We start from the raw sequence: 6,080 nt of genomic DNA on the forward strand, positions 1-6,080 counted from the left end.
ATTAAAAAGGCCATGTACTGGATCAGATGTGCTTTAGTCTTTTAACTGACATTTTTGCCCTTTAGCTCTTGGGAGAGGTCCTTGACAACAGATTTTCCCAGCGTAACACATCTTCTGATTTCTTGAGTGCCAGGACCAGGGATATTAATTGTGCATCCATGTAAGATGAAATAATTTAAAAGTTCAGTCTTCTTTCCATCTATCTTTTTTTTAAATATTTTAATTTATTTATTTTTCATTTCAATGAACATCTACAGAGATTTTGGAATTCCATTCATTCATTGTTGCACCCCTCTCCCCCCGCCCCGTTTGCTCCTCTCCTTCAAATGCAAAAGAAAAACTCCCTCATTGGTACGTAATCCCCCCCATCCCCAATCCCCAAATATAATCCACTCTGCAACCCTCATTGCGTACTCCTACGAGAAACATAATGCCCTAAAATATAATACTTTTAAACTATTCTCTCCCCCATAGACTTCAATGCCGTAAACATATTTCATCCAGTTTTTCTCAGCCTTGCCCCCACCCCGATGCCAGCCTCATTCTACAACAGTTTAGCTGTAATGGTTTTTATTATTGGGAAAAAAAATTAAAAAATGAGCACTGCCTTGTTTTCTACACGCACACAGAGGTCTAACAATCAGAATTCAGAGAGAGGAACTGCTGCCGTCCTCCAGGCTCCACCTGTGGAGGAGCTGCGCTGGCCCCCCTCCCTCCTCACACAGCCACGATGAGCTTTGTCTCTCATACTGTGTGCATGTACCTCCCAACGTCTCCATTCTTTAAGAGAAGAACTGAGTCATTAACACTTGGATTCATCCCTCCTGATTCCTATCCCACAACGGGAAAATGAGGGAGTCTTGCAGAATAACTAAGAACAACTTAGTGGGGGTGGAGGACAGCAAATAACCGTTTGCATTACCACACTCTGATGTAAGAGTGAAGACAGAAGTAAGTCAGGGCAAAGTAAAGGGCACATTTGGGAGTCTCAAGGAAGAAGAAATTGTCCCCATCAGGTTTAGATAGATCAATGTGCCAAGGTTAAAAAAAAAAATCAGCAGTTCAAACACTATTGAATTTCAAACTTCATTTATGACAGCTCAGATTCAGTAGTAACAATCTAGATCTTTCCAGGAGGTGATGGTAGGGCCCCTGGCATTCCTCCTGATAGCCGGTGTTGGGCCTGAGAAGTATTTGCCTCTGTTGCAATTGCTGCTGCTGCTCCACCTGCAATTTCTCTGTCTCAAAGACAACAGGAAGAGCCAGGATCATAAAGGAAGTGGTCCCAATCCCTATGGCTGCCCTAGAATATGTGTACATCCTTTGAGCCTCAAAGAGGGAGAGATCAAAAGTGGCTCCGGCTGCGGACTGGACTGTGTCCGGTAACATCTCCGTCAGCCCTCATAGTCTCTCCAGCAGGGTCTCATCTAGTTCCTCTTCTGTCTTCTCAGCGTTGCCTTTCAAGAGCAATTCGTCTGGTGACACCTGCACCCCAGGGCCAGTGGCAGAAGCAGCAGTAGCCATTTCTCCCCATCTATCTTGATGTTACCCTATTGGCCCAGTAATGAGGATTTTTTTTCTTGATGTTGTGATGTAATCCTTATTGAAGGCTGCACTCTTCAATCTTCTGCAGCAAACATTTCAAGCTCTTCTCACTTTCAGCAAGTAAGGTTATGCCATCTGCATAATACAGGTTGTTGATGAGTCTTCCTCCAATCCTGATGCCATATTCCTCTTCATAAAGTCCGGCTTCTCAAATGATTGTCTTAGCATACAAATTGAATAGGTATGGAGAAGGATATAGCCCTGATGTACACCTTTCTTGATTTTAAACCATGAAGAGTTCCCTAGGTCTTTTCAGATAATAGCTTCTTGGTCTAGATATAGAACTTATATGACTACAACTAAGTGTTCTGCAATTCCCATTCTTCCAATGTTAGCTAAAATTTGTTGTGATTCAACACAGTCAAATGTCTTTGCATAGTCAGTAAAACACAAATCCTTATGTTGGTTTCCACTTTCAGTCAATATTCCTCCAACATCAGCAATGATATCCCTAGTACCATTGTTGTTGTGTTAGGTGTCATAGAGTCAAGTACAATGCATAGCGACCCTATAAATAGCAGATCTGAACCCTGTTCTAACCTGCGCCATCCTCACACTTCCTGACTCACAAGAGCCCATTGCAGTAGTCACCGTGTCAATCCTCCTGGTTGAGGGTCTTCCTCTCCTCTGCTGACTCTCCACTCTTCTCAGCATCACGTCCTTCTCCAAGGAATAGCCCTTCTTAGCAACATGCCCAAAATATATCAGGAGAAGCCTCATCATTCTTGCCTCCAAAGAGCACTCCAGCTGCACTCACTCCAAGACACATCCATTTGTTCTCCTGGCCACCCATGGGATGTTCAGTATTCTTCTCCAACACCACAGCTCAAAGGAGTCAATTCTTTTTCTGTCATCTTTATTCATTGTCCAGGATTTGGATGCATAGCAAGTAATTGGAAGGACTATGGCCTGAATCAGACACACTTTACCCCTCAGACATCATTACTCCTCAATAATTTGGCAGATCCCTAACTGCAGATTTCTCTACTGCAATGTGTCTCCTTATTTCCTGACTGCTGGTACCAAGGGTGTTAATTGTGGATCCAAGTAAGATTAAGCTGTTGACAGTTTCAATCTCCTCTCCATTCATCATGATGTTGGTACCATAGTCTCTTTTAAATTGAGCCTGAGTTTCTGAAAGTTCTCTGTTGTTGTACCAGTCTAGCCATTTTTTAATAACCTTCAGCAAAATTTTATTAGCATGTGATATTGATGATATTGTTAGATAATTTACACACTCTGTTGAATCATCTTTTCTGAGGAATGGAAACAAATATGAATCTCTTCCAATCAGTTGTTCAGGTAACTATCTTCCAGAATTCTTGTTAAAAAACCAAAAATTGTAAACTATAGAGAAGTAAATTTGGCTGTGTTAGTAAAATGCAAAGAACCATCCTATCATGATAGTGGCTTAGAAATGAGACAGGTGGCTGATGGAGTAATGAGTTCTGCTTCATTGAAAACATTCAAGCATAAGCTGGAGGTCCGTCTGTTAGGATTACCATGGATGGCAGTTGGACAAGAAAGCCTTTGGGAATGTACCTCAAATGTTATGATTTTATGACACTTGGACTCAAGCTTTTGTTTAGTTTTATCTATGTACCTGGTACTACTGGAGATAGATAGAGGACTGCAGGACTCCTCCCTGTCCCCCCAGGTGCTCAGTCAGGTTGGAGGGACAATGCCAAGCTAGATAGAGGAAGCAATCAGAAGGCAGGGCCCTGAACAATGTCCTCAGCTCTAGAAATAGTTGATTCAGTGAATAATAGTGAGACTGTGGACTTGCTTTATGGGAGGGCTTCATGTGAGGTAAGAGGGTTGAAAAGAGTTGTAGAGAGTTGGAGAAAATGCTAGAGGAGAGACCACCTTACAAGGAATGAAAATGGAGACAAGATGGTCAAGTTCTGTGAGAGAAGCAGACACAGACAACCTTCACTATGGGTTGCATCTCAACATTAAGAAAACAAAAATTCTTAACCACAGGACCGATAGGCAACATCATGATAAGTGGAGAAAAGATTGAAATTGTCAACAACTTCTTACTTGGATCCACAGTCAACACCCAAGGTACCAGCAGTCAGGAGATCAAGAGATGCATTGCACTGGGAAAATCTGCAGTTCAGGACCTCTCTAAACTACTGAAGAGTAATGATGCCAGTTTGATGGCTAAGGTTACTCTGATTCATACCACGGTCTTTCCAATCACTTGCAATTGCGTCTGAGAGCTGTACAGTGAATAAGGATGACAGAAGAAGAATTGTTGCCTTTGAGCTGTGGTGTTGGAGAAGAATATGAACATCCCAAGAACTACCACAAAAACAAACAAATATATCTTGGAGATGGTGCAGCCAAAGGGCTCTTTGGAGGCAAGGATGATAAAGCTTTGCCTCACATATTTTGGGCATATTGCTCGGAGGGGCTATTCCTTGGAGAGTGACATGATGCTCAGAAAGGCAGAGGATTGGTGAAGAAAAAGAAGATCCTCGACCAGGTGGATTGGCAGCATGACTATCACAATGGGCTCTAGTGTGTCAGGCAGTGTGAGGATGACACAGGATACGACAGGGTTTATATCTGTTGTTATAGGGGCGCTATACTCCTGCAAAACTGCATAGGAGTGTATCTTTCTCCCAAAAGGCCACTAATTGATTCGAATAGCCAGCGAGACTCAGCCTTTGGGTTAGGAGAGAGAAACACTCTATGGATTAGGTCATGAGAGCTTGCTTAGTTTTCTAGTTGAGGGCTCCCTTAGTTTTCTAGTTCTGTTTTAACAGAGATACCAAGAGTGGGTGACTTTAACAAACAGACACTTGCTCTTTCATAATTTATGAGACCAGAAATTCAAATTCAGGGTGCCAGTTCCAGGAGAAGGCCTTCTCTCACGGTCAAGTCTTTTTCCTTCAGCATCTTTGAACCTTGGCAATCTCTATATGTTTAGTGTCACGAGCTTTATTCACTCAGTGGTCCAAATCCAAAAGAAGACACTCCACTGCTGGCAATTAAACCTTATTTGTTTGCTTTATCACCCTTCAAAATGGGAAGAAAACGAGATAAATTCTAGAGAGATAAAAGATGTTAACAGGCTACATCCTAGGGAAACTTCCTTTTCATGAAGCAGGCTTGTGTTCATTTTAGCCCTTAATCCTTTTACAACTATTCAGTTCATCAGATTATGTGGTAGCTTTACATAGCCTCCACATTACACCATGTTGTTGTTGTTATGTGCCGTCGAGTCATTTGCGACTCATAGCCACCCTATGTACAACAGCCCTAAACCCTGCTCTATCCTGTGCCAATCGCATTGCTTCTGACACACCCATCCAGATTACCCAAGTCACTGAATCAATCCACCTCATAGAGGGTCTTCCCCTCCTGCGCTGTCCCTCTACTCTACCCAGCATGATGTCCCTCTCCAAGGACCTGTCTCTCCTTACAACATGACCAAAGTATGTCAGACGAAGCCCAGAATCCTTGCCTCCAAGAAGCAGCCTGGTTTAACCCTCTCCAGGATGAATCTGTTTGTTTTCTTGGCAGTCCATGGTACATTCAATACTCTTCTCCAGCACCACAGCTCAAGGGCATCAATTCTCCTTCTATCTTCCCTAGTCATTGTCCAACTCTCTGATGCATAACAAGTGATTGCACCTCTTTCACCAAGGACCCGCCAACATGGGCCGCGTTCACACCAAAATCGTGAAGAAGGCGGCCCGGGTCATCATTGAGAAATACTACACGCGCCTGGGTAATGACTTCCACACGAACAAGCACGTGTGTGAGGAGATGGCCATTCTTCCTAGCAAGAAACTCCAGAACAAGATAGCAGGCTATGTCACACATCTGATGAAGCAGATTCAGAGAGGGCCTGTGAGAGGCATCTCCATTAAGCTGCAGGAGGAGGAGAGACAAGGGAGAGATAATTATGTACCAGAGGTTTCAGCCCTGGATCAGGAGATCATTGAAGTAGATGCTGATACTAAGGAAGTGCTGAAACTCTTGGACTTTGGCAGTCTGTCCAACCTGCAGGTCACTCAGCCCACAGTTGGGATGAATTTCAAAACACCACGTGGAGCGGTTTGAATCTGTTTGCTGTGCTGTAATATTTTCAATAAATTTGGGCACACCAGCAAAAAAACAGCAACAACAAAAAACCAACAAAACACAAGTGATTGCAAAGACCATGGCCTGTATCAGATGCACCTTAGTCTCCAGAGAGACACCGTTGCTCTTGAGTACTTTAGAGAGGTTCTTAACAGCAGACTTTCCCATCGCCATACGTTTTTTGATTTCCTGACTGCTGGTGCCAAGAGTATTGACCGTGGAGCCAAGCAAACTTGAAGCTGTGAACAATCTCAATCTCTTCACCATCCATCCTGATGTTACCAATTGGTCCAATGGTAAGAATCTTTGTCTTCTTAACATTGAGCCTCAGTCCATACTGAAGGCTGCAGTCCTTGACCCTCTGCAGTAAGTGCATG

At 43.2% G+C, this 6,080-nt stretch overlaps 1 pseudogene; it reads right to left on the reverse strand.

Annotated features, from left to right (window-relative positions):
• Nucleotides 1-1,120: 1,120 nt before the first annotated feature.
• Nucleotides 1,121-1,524, reverse strand: LOC102843118 (annotated as a pseudogene).
• Between the last annotated feature and the right edge of the window lie 4,556 nt (nt 1,525-6,080).

The sequence above is a fragment of the Elephantulus edwardii genome, unplaced genomic scaffold, assembly GCF_000299155.1.
Source record: "Elephantulus edwardii isolate Elephantulus edwardi_28Jun2011 unplaced genomic scaffold, EleEdw1.0 scaffold00063, whole genome shotgun sequence".
NCBI classification, from domain to species: domain Eukaryota; kingdom Metazoa; phylum Chordata; class Mammalia; order Macroscelidea; family Macroscelididae; genus Elephantulus; species Elephantulus edwardii.